Source organism: Dromiciops gliroides, chromosome 4 (genome assembly GCF_019393635.1).
Source record: "Dromiciops gliroides isolate mDroGli1 chromosome 4, mDroGli1.pri, whole genome shotgun sequence".
NCBI classification, from domain to species: domain Eukaryota; kingdom Metazoa; phylum Chordata; class Mammalia; order Microbiotheria; family Microbiotheriidae; genus Dromiciops; species Dromiciops gliroides.
In genome coordinates, this window is record NC_057864.1 from 323892144 (window position 1) to 323907033 (window position 14890).

The window sequence follows — 14890 nt, forward strand, 5'->3', positions numbered from 1 at the left end:
GACAACTGGCATCAAGGGAGGAGGCAGAAAAGAGGGAAAAAAGCAGAGGTAGATCTGGATGAATGCAAAGTACAGTAATGTTCAGAAAGGCTCAGTCAGGCTCAGCATTATCCATTAAAGAAGTCTAGTTTTCTGTAGACTAGGTTTTGCAAAGATTCCTGCCAAAACTTTTTTTTAAGTGTCAGCATTTAAAAAGGCAAAGCTTCATTAATCCCGAAATTGCAAGTGGAGCACCTCCTTTCTGACAATGCTAGATAAATGAAGTGTTGGCGTGGTAATAACTATCCCTTAACTGTGATAAAATTAGGTCATTACAGTCCCCTAAAATGGTGTTAATTATAAACTGAGATATGTGAGGTTAGGAATCAGAAGAAATGAAATAATCTTTTTTTTAAAAAAACAAATATACCAGAACTCATACATCCTCAATGCTGTACCCTTCAAAGTGGTCACCTCAGGAAGCCTTATACATATTCCAATATTACTATCATTTTAGAACACCTCTTTTGAAATTATTTTCAGAACTAAAGATTTTTCTGAATATTTTAATGGTAGAATATCTTTATATTCTTTACAGACAGATTTGATTTTGGAAATTGCCAAAAGATTTGTGGAGCCAAATTTAATCATCACCAATCTTCTTAACTAAAATTGGTCCCAAATGTTTTTTGATGATTTCCAAAATCAAATCTGTCTTCAAAGAATGAAGATTTGTTACCACTAACGATAATCAAAAGATTTTGCCCCAGGCTTTGAAGGCAATAGAGAAAAAGAATTTCAAAAATGTTTTGAATAAAGAATGGCAACATCTTTGAATTAAATGCATGGCCTCCCAAAGTGGCTACTTTGAAGGGGATAATTTGTATATGCAAGCACTTTTTGAGGTGGTGACGTACTGGAAACAAATTGGATAGTTGGAGATTGGCTAAAAATTGTATTACATGAATGTGATGAAATATTTCAGTGCTGTAAGAAATAATTATGATGATTATAGAGAAACATGAAATTATTTATACAAACTGACAAAAAGTGAAGTAAACAGTGAAGAAAAAAATATGCAAAATAACCACAATACAAATGGTAAAAAACATATCATTTAGCATTGCTTCATGATAATATAATTTGAAACTAAAAGCTTCCACTAAAATCCAATACTGATGCTTTATCGTGGTATGAAGGTGACCCTGGTAGACTGCACAACTGTTGTCCTAGGAAAGGACCGTTTGGAGAGGTCCAGTATTGAGTTGAGAGATGAATATCTCAGTAAGAGATATAAAATTTTTGACTTTCATCAGTGGAAGGAGCATCCAACCAATGAATGTACATGTCCCTGGAGTAATGAAATATAAGAATTAACAGTAATAATATACTCATAGGTGTCAAGCAGCTTTCAGCTCACAACACTCTCAAGTGGGATCTAAACCAGATTAAAATGTAATTGGGAACAATTTAACAACAAAAATAAAAATACAATAAAACATAGATAACATTACTTTTCAAAACTAAGTAACATGCAGCTCGCAGGGTTCCTTATGTACAGATTAGTGGTGCTCGTTTCTATTTGAGTCTGCCATCACTGTGCTAGGCAACACAGATATTAAATTAATTTACAATATGCATATAAAACACACCTATGTATATGAGAAAGATACTATGCCTATTTGTAACTAGGTAGAAAGAGTAAGCTAGTGAGAATCTCACTAAAAGTTTCAAATTAGAAAATCTCTCTTGTAATGGAGCCCTAAAAGATTTGAGGGGCCAAGAAAATGAAGCTGTTCTTTTCTCCCCAATTCCTATAGGGACATCAGGGTGACAGGAGAGGGTAGGTGGTGGATGACACTGGGGAAATGATTCCCCACACTGTCTAAGGTAAGAGCTAAACCCAAATGTTATACTTTTCTTGAATCTTGTATTTAGGAGAGAATCTTGTATTTAGCAAGATTTCTTTTGTTTGCCCAAAATTTTCAAAAGCATTAAAACATTAAACAACTTCTCTAAAACAATAGTATCCTCAGAAACAAGAAGGAAAGTTATTGCTTTATTTAAGGTGAGATGATTTTACAGATGAAAACAATGAGTCTAAGAGACATTAAGTGATTTGCCCAGTCACACAGCTAGTAAATATGTGAAGTATGACTTGAATCTCACTTTACTCCACTGAGATCTGGGCCTAAGTCCTCTGAGTCCAAATCTGTTTTATTGACCCTATTGTCAACATTCTATTGACTACACTATCTAGTCTTAAGGAGCCAAGTAGGATCTGATCATTAAAATGAAGAAAGACAAGCATCAGAGATCTACTAACATTTAGGTAGAGGTAGGGGGTATCCTGGTAAATGTCTAACAATCCTCCCTCTGAAAGAGTGACATATCTTTAAGTTTAATCTACATTTTATCCATCGCTTTCTTACATCTGGACAATCAACAAAACTAAATCAAACCCTGATTTGTAGTATTTGCTGATTTCACCCTGGAAATTTCACAATCAGCTCTCCAGAGCTAGTTCCAGAACCCCTATGGAGAAGATTTTCTAAGTTATATTTAGAGCTCAGCATCAGTGTAGCCATTTGCTTCCATTAGAGATCAATGTACTCTGTGTGAGCTCTCAATTGCATATAGTTCAAATTTTCAGCATGGCCAGAGCTCATTTTTGCTTTCCACATAAATCATCACACTTATTTTCCTTCAGTTAATGTGATATACTCTATGGTTCCTAATTATCGTGCTACATTTCAATACTTGAGTTTAAGCCTAAGTAAGAACCAGACAGGCAAAGAACAGTCACTAATTAGTGTTTCCAGCAGTTGGAATTTAAATTCTGAGCCCCCAAGCAATAAGTCCAGGTTTAAGGAAGGTTGTGTCAAGAAAACTGAGGCTACCTGTTGGGAAAGGAACTAGAGAATGTATGGACAGAGGAAGGAAAAGGAACCTACCAAAGTCTCTTATCACCTAGAGCCAGCCTTGCTCTCAGAAAATAGACCTGGGGCATCTTTCCTTTCTGTCTACTTTCCATTATTTACCCATCCCATATTCTTAGTCAGGGATTAAATGCCCTCTTCAAACTAGCTTCAAATGATATTTCTAGCTTTATCTTGTATTACTTATCTTCACTTCTTTTTTTTTTATCCTGGCAAAATTGAATATTCACTGTTTCCCCGATTCATACAAACATTTCCTGCTACCATGCATCCATTCATAAAAAATATACAAAACACATAAATAGAGATTTCATCCAACCTTTACTTTAAGACCTCAGATATGTATACTGTATATGTTGGGGTAAAGGGAAAGAAGACAATTATCTCCTGGGGAAGCCCATTTCACCTTAGGGTAAATCTAAATTTTGGCAAGATTTTTCTTCACTAAATCTGGTCTGTAATTTTTAACCCATTGGACTCCATTCTTTTGGCACCAAATCTAATCACCTTTCCATATGACAGCTTTTTGAACACTTGATAGTAACCCATGTGTCATCCTTAAATCTTCTCTAGAGTAAATATCCTTTGTTTCTTCGACTGACCTTCATATGACATGGTCTTTATATGACTTGATCTCAAGGCCCTTCAAAATCCTAGCTGTTCTCTTTTAGACATTTGCCAAATTTTTCATGTTCTTCCTAGAAGGTAGTACACAGAAGTGAACAGAGTATTCTGGAGGTTATGTGACTGAGGTATTTCTTTTATCCTGGTTACTTTCTTTCTCTTAATTCAACCTAAAATTGCACTAGCTTTTTATATGATTCACCAAGTACTTTCCTCACAACAACCCTATGATTTTGATAGTGTGTAAATATTATTATCATCGCCAATTTTTCAGAAGAGAGAAACCGAGGATAAGGGAAGTTAAGTTGCTTGCCCATGATTATACAGCTATTAAGTGTCAGAACTAGGATCTGGAACCCAGTCTCTGGATTCCAAGTCTAGGGATTTTTCCGAGAACATAATGATGACAAAACATTAATGCCTGCTGAAATCCTAGTCATCTTTCAGGGACTAGCTCTATTGCTCCTCCTTCATTAGCCTTTTCTCTGATTCTCCCAGGCAGAAACAACCTATCCCTCCTTAGGACTCTGCATTATACTTCTCCTATGTACATGTTACATTCTATTTTGTATTACTAAGCACTGAACACATGAGTATTTTTAAACACAAGTATATTTAAAATATGGGAGATTATTATAAGCAGAATACTTAAGGAGCAAAGTTTGATCTGACTGTTAAAATGAAGAAAGACAAACATCCAAGATCTATTGACATTTGGGTAGAGGGAGGGGGTATTCTGGTAAATTTTTAACAACCTGACATCTAAAAGAGTGACATATTTTCAAGTTTAGTCTACATTTTATTAGTCACTTTAGTACATCTAGACAATCAACAAAACAATAAATCAAACCCTGATTTGTAGTGTTTGCTGATTTTCAAGTTGTAAATGCTGACACTGAAAATTTCACAATCAGCTCTCCCAAGTGCATTCAAGCTAATTCCAGCACACCCATGGAGGAGTTTTTCCAAGTTATATTTGGAACTCAGCTTCAGTCTAGTAATACCTTACATTTCTTGGGGAGAGGCAGGACCTAGGATTAGGAAAGAGAAAACCCGCATGCATCATAGAGGATTTGTATTACCTTTAAAGCATTGTTAACATATCGATTTGTGTCAGAGTGGGGAAATGAGTCAAAATTCCACAAAATGTTTATAGATGACCATATATTTATAATTTCTCCCTATACATATTATACATTTTATATATACTTAAATATACATACATAAATATGGATATATTTACACACACACACAGAAACAAGAATCTAAATTAAGCCCTTAGTGGTACAATGGATGGAGCACCAGGTCTGGAGTCAAGAAGATCTGAGTTTAAATATAACATCAGACACTAGCTGTGTGATCCTGTCCAAGTCATTTAACCTCGTTTGCCTCAGTTTCCTCATCTATAAAATGGAGATAGTAATAGTACCTACCTCTTAGGGCTGTTGTGAGGATCCAATGAAATAATAATTGTAAAATGCTTAACACAGTGACTGTGTTAAGTAAGCACTACATAAATGTTAACTATTATTATGTTCAATGATGAGCAGCTCCTGCTTTCTGCATTTCCTTGCTGCACATATCAAGTACCATTGAGTATTTAGAATTGCATAGCATGCCTAATATAAATTTGAATCAATATTGTCAGCCTGTCTGAGAGTCTCAAAGCAGTTTGCACTATGAAAAGCAAAACAACATCTTCAACCTCCAGGGTACTTATACTCATAGGAGAAAGGTCTGAAGAAGATGCCATTTATTAGAACGCTCTCAAGATTTCCACAGTAACTTCCCCTTTTGGATTGCTACTATAACCTTCCCATTTTCAGATCAACCTGGAAGGATACAGATTGTTTGTTTTTAAGTAGTGTTCTGCCGGTATGACTGAATAATAAGCTCCATCTGTGCCAATACTGTTAATTGGCAATTTTAAGGACATACAGGGCCAACAAAAGTCTCTTGAGCAGTGATCAACAAAAATGTCATATAGATCTCTCTAGGGAATATTTGGAGATTCGCAGAGGGAGGTAACTATTTGGCCAGATATTCAACAGAAATGGATAACTATGAAACAGTGAGGCATTAGAAATATTTCATTACATCACGTTAAAAATAATTGTTTATACTGTTTATCAAACATAAAATGTTCAGGTTGGATAGGATCATAGAAATTTTCCAGTATAACTTCTTAGTACAGGGCACTCCAGTACAGAAACTCTTTTGTGTTAGAGGGAAAAATGTTTCAACATTCCAGGCTAAGTATGTATGAAATATTTGCAGCAGATCTTTTATGTAAATTATTTTTACAGAAAAAAAGCACAATTAAGAACGGATTGAATATCTCCAGTAATAGGAAGTTCACTATCTCAGAAGGAAGCCCATTCCATTGATGGGCAGCACTAATTGTTGGAAAGACTGGTGTTTGAATATGTATTCTTAACAATTATTTTTAATCCTAGTACAATGTTTTTGTATAAAACTCTTCAGGGGAGACCTGGGTTTAATGGAAACAGCAACATATTTGGATTTAGAAGACCCAGGCCCAAATTCCAGCTCTGCTACATACTACCTGATTGCCCTTTAGGAAATCATTTCTTCTCTCAGGCAACAATTTCTTCATTTGTCATTTGGGTTGACTTCCTACCTGTGGCTCCATGTCTATCTATCATAGGATCATAGACTTAGAACTTAAAAGAACCTTAAAGGTGATCTTGTCCAACCACTCCCCTCCCCATTTTATAGATGAGGTTGTTCATCCTTCATTCTTGAAGAGGACCAATGACATCCAAAGGGTGATGTCTTGACTTGCAAGTGAATTGGATTTAATTGAGGCAGAACTGTGAATAGTCATCAGCCTCACTCTCTCCTCCAAAGTCATCTGAGTCCAGTGACAAGACATAGGTCTGGACAACTAGAGATGGTCCCAGATGCAATGGGAGATTTGGGCCTTTTTAAGTTAAGGTCTTTCCCAGGTCTCAGTTTGTCTGAAGCAACATCCATTCAGTGATTTAAGGCTAGGTAAGGAATGAGGCAGAAGATGGTATAGTTTGCCTACTCCAAGAAAGAAAGAAAGAAAGAAAGAAAGAAAGAAAGAAAGAAAGAAAGAAAGAAAGAAAGAAAGAAAGAAAGAAAGAAAGAAAGAAAGAAAGAAAGAAAGAAAGAAAGAAAGAAAGAAAGAAAGAAAGAAAGAAAGAAAGAAGGGAGGGAGGGAGGGAGGGAGGGAGGAAGGGAGGAAGGAAGGAAGGAAGGAAGGAAGAAAGAAAGAAAGAAAGAAAGAAAGAAAGAAAGAAAGAAAGAAAGAAAGAAAGAAAGAAAGAAAGAAAGAAAGAAGGCAGCTAGGTGGCACAATGGATAAAGCACCAGCCCTGGATTCAGAAGGACCTGAGTTCAAATCTGGCCTCAGACACTTGACATTTACTAGCTGTGTGACCCTGGGCAAGTCACTTAACCCTCATTGCCCAGCCCCCACAAAAAACAACAACAGAAAGAAAGAAGGAAGGAAGGAAGGAAGGAAGGAAGGAAGGAAGGAAGGAAGGAAGGAAGGAAGGAAGGAAGGAAGGAAGGAAGGAAGGAAGGAAGGAAGGAAGGAAGGAAGGAAGGAAAAGGAAAAGAAAAAAATCAACCTGGGATGAGGAGACCATCAGGATTTCTGGCCAGAACAGAAATAATTGCTATTTACACTCACTCTGAGCCATCATAACCCAAAGGATGACCAAATGAGGCTTGGGCTAGGACCTATTGGTCAATCAGTGACAGCCAGAGTGATTTGGTTCTAAGGTATATTCAAGTAGCTCCATTTGAATTTCTTTTTGGGGGGGAGCGGGCTGGGCAATGAAGGTTAAGTGACTTGCCCAGGGTCACAGCTAATAAGTGTCAAGTGTCTGAGGCCGGATTTGAACTCAGGTCCTCCCAAATCCAGGGCCAGCGCTCTATCCACTACACCACCTAGCTGCCCCCTTCATTTGAATTTCAATGGGCTTTATAAAAGCCTGGTTTTCCAAAGCTCTATTTCAAGAAATCATAAATAAAACTACATGGGACAAAAAAGTGGTTTTTTTGTTTGGTTGTTTTTTTTGTGGGGCAATGAGGGTTAAGTGATTTGCCCAGGGTCACACAGCTAGAACATGTCAAGTGTCTGAGGTCAGATTTGAACTCAGGTCCTCCTGAATCCAGGGCCGGTGCTCTATCCACTGTGCCACCTAGCTGCCCCTGACAAAAATGTTTTTTAAAATAGAATAAATAATTAGGGAAGAAAAAAATCTAGCCCCCAAGCCCCAAAATATCTTATGCTTTTGATTTTTCCTTCCTTCCTTCCTCCCTCCCTCCTCTCCCTCTGTCCACATAGGGAATCATACCCTCAGATATGGGTGCTCGGCCCAAAAGAATATAAATTCTGATCACTTAAACCTTGCAAGATATCGTGGGGTTTAGGAACTAGATGTTTTTTTCTTCCCTACGTATTTACTATATTGATGAGGAAGCTGAGACTTGAAGTTATTTAGTGATCTGCCAAAGGTCACACAGTATTATAGTAAGTGGCAGAACTGGGATTTGAACCCAGCAAGGATTGGTTACAATCTGCCTCTGATACTGGCTAGTTGTTTGACCACGGACAAATCATCTAACCTCTCTGAGCTTCTGACAACTTACAAAGACTTATCTACTGAGTTAATATCATGTTACAGGTGCCTGTTGTATTGATGTAAGATGATTGGAAGAACAGTTTAGTTGATGCATTCCAAAGCTATACATGTGTATTAATTTGTTATTCGGGTTTTTTTTCAAAGTAATGCTAATAAATGCTTGTCACTCAGGAGACCCAGGTTCCAATCTCAGTTCTGCCTCTTACTATGTGGCTTTAGACAAGTCACTTCCCTCTCTAGGACTCAGTTTCCCTATCTGTAAACTAAGAGGTTTGGACTAGACAATCTCTAATGTCCCCTCCAACTCTAATAACCCAGGATCATATGAGTCCATGAATAGTAGGTTTCTAACATTGTGTGTTCAGGAATTAGACAACAAACTTCTTCACTAAGTACAAATATAATGCTGTGAGAATAATTATCCCTTTCCCATTATAATCTACCTCCCACCACTCAAAGGTTGATTTATTCTTTGTTGTAAAATTAAATTAGTTTTATATTTGCCATTGAGCCAGTTTAAACAAAACTAAACTACTGTCTAAACCTACTTTGTAGGCCAACATTTGGGACTGTATTTGATTGAACATTGCATTGGGGCTCTGAATGAGACTAGGATGTCTCCATTATGGGAAGTCTTCAAAACAAAAACATAGACTTCTCTGAATGGTTTAGATATTCACTTTCCTGAAGGCAGGGGGTTTGACAAGATGATGATAATAATAACTAGCATGCCTAAAACATTTTAAGGTTTTAAAAGCACAACATATTCATTGTCTTATCTGATCAGGGATGCCTCTTCAATATTCCTAATAATGCCACAATTTGATTAGAATGATATGAAGAGATATCGTACTAATGGGCCCTGAAGATATTTGGAGGATATAGAAATATTTAAGGAAGTGCATACAATGGGGGGGGCCCCATAGGAGAGACTTCCACATGGGGCAGAGGTGTCTCCAAATGAGATAGTAACCTGAAATGCTGCCCCGTGTGGCTGTAGCCCTGCATGCCATTTGTTTCCTACTCTCCTTTGATTCTGCATGGCACACTTGACCTTTGGATCAGTGAGTCATGCATATTCTCCACAGCTGTGAAGCTACCAATTCCACCTGCTGTGTTCTAAAAAAGGAGAGGGTGAAATATCAAATTTCAACATTCTTTCTTTATAAAGAGAAAAGGGAATGGGAAAGAACCACAGATTTTTGGCTCCTAAATCAAAGTTGTAAATAAATAGACCAAAACTAGATGAAAAATCCACTCCATTCCACAATCCTCTCTTCTATAATATAAAGAAGTTTCTGTGGAAATTTAAAAGGAAACAGCTATTTTACCAGGTATTTTTCTTATTGAAATACATGTAAATATAGACAGACATTTAGATAGGTATAATATAGGAGAGAGACAGAGAGACACAGACACAGAGAGACAGAGAGACAGACAGAGAAACAGAGAGAGAGAGACAGGGAGAGACAGACACATACACAGACAAAGAGACAGGAAGAGACAGCAAGAGACAGGGAGAGACAGAGAGAGAAAGAGAAACTGAGAAACAGTGAGACAAGAGAGACAGAGACAGCTAGGGAGCATAATGGATAGAGCATTAGACTTGGAGTCAGAAAGACCTGAGTTTGAATCCATACAAGCTGCATGATGCTTGGCAAGTCACTTAACCTCTGTTTGCCTCAGTTGTAAAATAGGGGTAATAATAGCACCTACCTTCCAGGATTGTTGGGAAGATATTTGTAAAGTGCTTTGTACACCTTAAGTCTCTAAATAAATTCTAATCCTCAATAATGATAATTCTGTCTCAAACAGTAGTTGTGTGATACTGGGCAAATCACTTAACCTCTCACAGTCTTGGTTTCCTCACAGGGCTATTGTGAGAATTGCATCAAATGAGGTAACATATTTAAAGAGCTTTGCAAAACCTTAAAGCACTATAAAAATATTAGCTATTTATAGATAGATATAAAATAGACATACACTATGGTAGTTACAAATTAGGTATGAAAAAGCAAAAAAGTATCGATTTTTATTCTAAAGACCAAGTAAGAGGTAAAGCTGCTAAAATAAATATTGTTTCTTGGTTCTCACATCTACTCTAAGGGAATAAATGAGATATAGAAAGTAATGTAATCATTTATATTCTAGTGCAACTTCTTTCTCTGAGTTCCCAGAAACACTATGGTGATAGATACCATAGAAAAACGGATACATAATGCAGAATTTAGAATAATCAAAATCTCAAGTAGTTGTTTATGACAGTAATAAGAGCAGTTTCATTGTGAAATGTTAAGTCCAGACTGTGAGTCTAGATAAAACACAAAAGCCTGTATTCAAACAGAGCTGTTATAGTACCAGTCCTTAGCACAGTGCCTGGCACATAGTAAGTGGTTAATAACTGCTTCTTGACTTGACTTGACTTGCCCTATATGGCTTCCCATCACCAATGGCAAGGAAAAGGACCCACAATACTTTCCATTTAGTCCACTTTATTTTATACAACCATCATTAAGAATACAAGGAATCTTCACATTGAGTTCAATTATTACCCCCATTTCTCAAAAATTTTGTCAATGGTACAGTCATTCTTCCAATTATCTAAGCCAATTATCCCTCTCTTTTACCCCTTATTATCTGTTATTCATTTTTTACATTTATTATCTCACCCTTCCACTGACCCTCTCTAATTAAAAAAGAAAAATCCAAAATAAAGCCTTCATCATAAACATACATAGTCCCACAAAACAAATCCCCACCTTGCCAATGTCCAAAAAAAGTCTGTCTCATTTTGCATTTTAAATATATTGCTACTCTAGCAGGATGTGAAAATCATGTTTCATCCTCAGTTCTGGGGCAGCTAGGTGGTGCAGTGGACAAAGCACCGGCCCTTGATTCAAGAGGACCTGAGTTCAAATCCGGCCTCAGTCACTTGACACTTACTAGCTGCACAACCCTGGACAAGTCACTTAACCCTCATTGCCCCCCCCACCCCGCAAAATACAAAAAAACCCTCAAAAGCACCCTCAGTCCTCTGGACTCATAGTTTATCATCACATTGATCTTAATTATTTCACAGTTGTTTTTCTTCATGATGTTGTCATTGTGTAAATTGTCCTCTTATATATGTTTAATTCATTTGCATCAGTCCATAGAGATCTTTCCAGTTTCCTCTGAAACTGATCATTTTATCAGTCCTTCTGGCACAAAAAAAATATTATATCCCATTCATTTACCATTATTTCTTTATTAATTCCACAATTATCAGGCATCCCTTAATTTCCAGTTTGGAGGGAAATAGTTTTATTAGGGTTTTTTTACTACAAAAAGAATTTTCATAAATATATCTATGTAATAAATACATGTATGTATGTATGTATACATATGGATGCTTTTCCTCTTTCTTTGATCTCTTTGGGGTATAGACCTAGGAGTCAAAGTATGAACAGTTTACTAATTTCAGGGACAGTTCTAAATTGCTTTCCAAATTGGCTGGACCACTTCACCATGCCAGTTTTCCCTCAACCCCCTCATATGTAATTTTCCTCTTTTGTCACATTTGCCAAAATGATAGGTCTGAGATGGAACATCAGATTTACTTTAATTTGTAGTTCTCTGATTACTAATTATTTGAAGTATTTTAATATGATTTCTGACAAATTAGACAACATCCTTTGAAAATTGCCTGTCCATATTGTTTGATCATTTATCTATTGGGAAATGGTTCTTTGGCTTATAAATTTCAGTCATTTCCTTATATACCTTAAGTAAGATCTTTAGCAGAGACATTTGTTAAAAAGGTTTTTTTTCACAGTTAACTATTTCCCTTCTAGTTTTAAGTGTATTAGATTTGTTTGTTCTAAAACTGTTTAAATTTTATATAATCACAATTACTCATTTAATCTTATTTAATCCTCTCTATATAGAATGACAATTTCTCCTTTGCTTCTCTAATAAGCTAACAATTTCACCTTTTGTATCTGTTATGTACCCATGAGGATTTTATCTTGGTTGTATGATACAAGATATTCTATGCCCAATTTCTGCTGAACTAATTTCTAGTTTTCCCAGCAGTTTTGTCAAATAGCGAGGACTTACCCCAGTTACCTAGGGTCTTTGAATAATATTTTACTATGTTCATTTGTTTCTGTATACTACTTGTTTAGTCTGTTCCACTGATCAATCTCTACCCCTTAAATCTATTTAATTTTTCTTCAAAGTGACAGACTGTCTCCCATCTCTATCCTTTCCTTTCCATCTGTCCTTTTACCACATTAATTTAAGCCTTCATCATCATGCTTCTGGAATATTGCAAGAGCCTCCAATGGCTCTCCCACCTTATCCTTGGGAGTATGGACAAGCAGCCCTAGAGCTTGAAGTTTATAAAAGTAGCAAATAATAACAATGTTTTAAAAAATTAAAATCAAGAGGGCAGCTAGGTAGCACAGTGGATAAAGCACTGGCCCTGGATTCAGGAGGAACTGAGTTCAAATCCAGCCTCAGACACTTGACACTTACTAGTTGTGTGACCTTGGGCAAGTCACTTAACCCTCATTGCCCCGCAAAAAAAAAAAAAACAATCAAGAAAAAATACACCATTGTCTATCCATGGCCTAAAACATGACATAGTTCTTAAATATTTCAGGACAGTTTCCAGTCTTTGAAACATGCCACACAGGTGCAATAGACATTAACATTTCTTTAAGCCTTTTGTTCAGTGCTTCACATATTGGCATGCCTTGCATACATGAGATGGATTTTGTACAAGACACATGTACACATGAAGTAAATATAGGACACTTGAAAAGGCTTTCATTTCAGCCCCACATTTTTTACCTTCAAAAATCATTATCCTCTCCAAATAGTCTCTTCCTCAGGGATTACCAGTTACCACAATTTCACAAAGGAACTCCATTAATCCATTCACCCTGTATAAAAGTCTCTATAAGAAAGACCTTTCTATACATAGTATATTAAAGGAAAAGGTTCAGTGAGTTACTCTGAGGTTCACACTACTTTATAAACAGTTTTCCCCTCTTTCCTACCAAAAAAATGGTGGGAGCCAAGATAATATGGTGTAGTTTTTCTGAATTATGCCATCCTAGACTGTGACAATTTTATTATCTTAACTATAAGTAGGTCTGGCATCTTAGCATCTAATAAAGGCTCTAATATATTATCAAAATAAGACATTGTCATCCTTTGAAAGCTAATCGTTTTTACAATGGTTATTTTTATTTAGCTAGAAACCCTTCCTAAATTAAAGGCAAAAACTTTCCCCTGCATCTTTATAAGGTAATTTTGTCAGTCAACCTCAGAAGCTTGTCTGCATCCTCCACCACCAAGATCTGATGAGGAATAGACTCCAGGAGTTTGCCTAGAAAAACTTTCTTCTTGCCTCCCTGTGGCATCACCACCTGGTGAGGAGACACTTCAGGGACTGTCTGAAAGTGTCCTCTCTGGGCAGCTAGGTGGCGTAGTGGATAGAGCACTGGCCCTGGATTCAGGAGGACCTGAGTTCAAATCCAGCCTCAGACACTTGACACTTATTAGCTGTGTGACCCTGGGCAAGTCACTTAACCTCAATTGCCTCACAAAAAAGAAAGAAAGCATTCTATCTGTGGGCCCCATGGTCATACAGTGGGAGAGGTAGAGATGTGTCAATGATTGACCAAGACTCAGAGAATTATTTTTTCTCTTCCACAGTCCTCCAGATCCCAAATAAACACACACACACACAACTAACCAAGGCATAATAGACCTTTGCTGTGGAGCCTGAATAATAGAATTCATCCTAGAATTCAGCTTAAGATGACATTGGAAAGGAAACTAGAGGAGCCCAGCTCTCCCAGACACATCCCAGCAGAGATATAAGGAGTCAGTCAGGAAGCATATAATAAACACTTACTATGTGCCTGGTGCTTTGTTAAGGGCTGGGGTTTACAAGGGGCTGAGGCAAAGTATGGCCCATGCCCTCAAGTAGTAAGGATTTGAATGGGGAAAACAAATGGCATAAGCCCCACCAAATAAACAGAGCTTTTAAGGAGAAAGCAATGTCAAAGGAAAGACACTTGGAGGCATTGGGGGTGGGAAGGGAGTTTCCTGCAGAAGGTTGGATTTGAGCTGTCTTGAAGGAAGCCAAGGAAGTTAAGATGCAGAGGTAAGTAGGAAAAACACTTCATCAAAAAGAAATAAAAAAGAAGAAAGGAAAATAGAGGAAATTCCTTTCAAAATAACTACAGAATGCATAAAACATCTGGGAGTTCACCTAATAAAATAGACCCAAGAATTATATGATAACTCATAGCTTAGAGAGGATTTCTTCATCAGAGAAATTTGTTGCAATGATGTTATCCCCAGTTAACTGTTTCCCTTCTGATTCTCAAGGAATTGGTTTTGTTTGATTTCGACATGCATTTGGATGGACACCCCACAAATATTATGTCTATCTGGGACAGACACAGTAATCTGGCCTAGAGTTGAAATAAAGGAGGAGAGTGGACTGAATTGCTATCAGGAAATTACAAAGCTCTTTTACTCATCTTATGCATCCCGTGAAAGCAAAAGTTACCTTTTCAACAGATATTTTGCTAGTGTGGCTATATAGAGTTCAAATATGCAATGCCACTTCCTTAAAAGAATGAAAGATGAGTAGTATCACACAGAGAGGTGGACAGTGGATGAGAGAAGGTTGCAGCATATAACCAA